The sequence below is a fragment of the Atta colombica genome, unplaced genomic scaffold (genome assembly GCF_001594045.1).
Source record: "Atta colombica isolate Treedump-2 unplaced genomic scaffold, Acol1.0 scaffold228, whole genome shotgun sequence".
Lineage (NCBI taxonomy): Eukaryota > Metazoa > Arthropoda > Insecta > Hymenoptera > Formicidae > Atta > Atta colombica.
Window position 1 is genome coordinate 1893755 of NW_017259325.1, and position 1175 is coordinate 1894929.

Consider the following 1175-nt stretch of genomic DNA (forward strand, 5'->3'; position numbering starts at 1 on the left):
TGTTTGAATATTTCAATTTCATTTTTATATTTGATTTGTAGCTCAAAGAGCATCGTTAACTTAGTGCATTTTTATGAGAGTATACTAAATATAAAATTTGTTAAACTTATTAAATTTGCATATATATGTATAATAAAAATCAATTACACTGAATTGCTTATAAGGGTATTACTTTTTATTTATGGCGAGTGAGTAATCAGTACAAGGCATATCATAACATATTATTTCTAATATCTAATTTTAAAATATAAATAAGCGTAGTTTTTAAAAAACATATTGTAGAAAAAATAAGATGCATGTCATATATTGGGTTGTCCGGAAAGTTCGTGCCGACTAACCTATATAATTTAATAAATGTATAAAATTTAAATCTTCTACGTTTCAATTTTTCTTCAACATCGGCACGAACTTTCCGGACAACTCAATATAATATTTATAATTGTAAATGACATTTATAATATTTAAAAGATTATAAGAAAAAAGCTATGAAGGGAAGATATTCATGAAAGTCTCAAAAGCATATTATCAAGAAAAGCTATATTACAAATAGTATATATTACGGTCAAAAAAAGGATAGATTAAGATAATTACAAAAACATTAAAAATAAATCATAGATATATTAATCATAAATATATTAATAATTTAATAAATTATATTATTGAATATCTTCGTGAATTCAATTGCATTTTATTAACTACGGGTGCCATTTCAATGTATGTATGGCTGTTTATGGCAAGAAACTTGGTGTCACCATTAATGGATAACATTATCGTAATTTTACCCATTACAACCTTGATTGGTAAATTAATACTCGACTACGGCGCAAATTATTATCTCAAATGCAGAAAAGCGATTTTTATGGCATTGTTCGCCATAACAGGTGCAAATTATTTCTTGATGTACTTTTTTACCTGCTTTGTCATTCCAATGCTGCCGGACCATGAGTTTAGAAATGTTTCCTACGAGTCTTTATTGTGTTGTGATAAAAATCATGTAGTTTTTATTTTCTTAAAGTAAATCAATAATAATAATAAAATGATAAATTTATAAATTTTTTTGACAAAACAATAAAAAATTGATTTTGAGAAAAACTAAAAATCTTATTTTCAGGAAATAAAAAAATTCTATATAAAAGTTATTTTATAGAGAATTTCATATGTAATGCAAAAGTGTG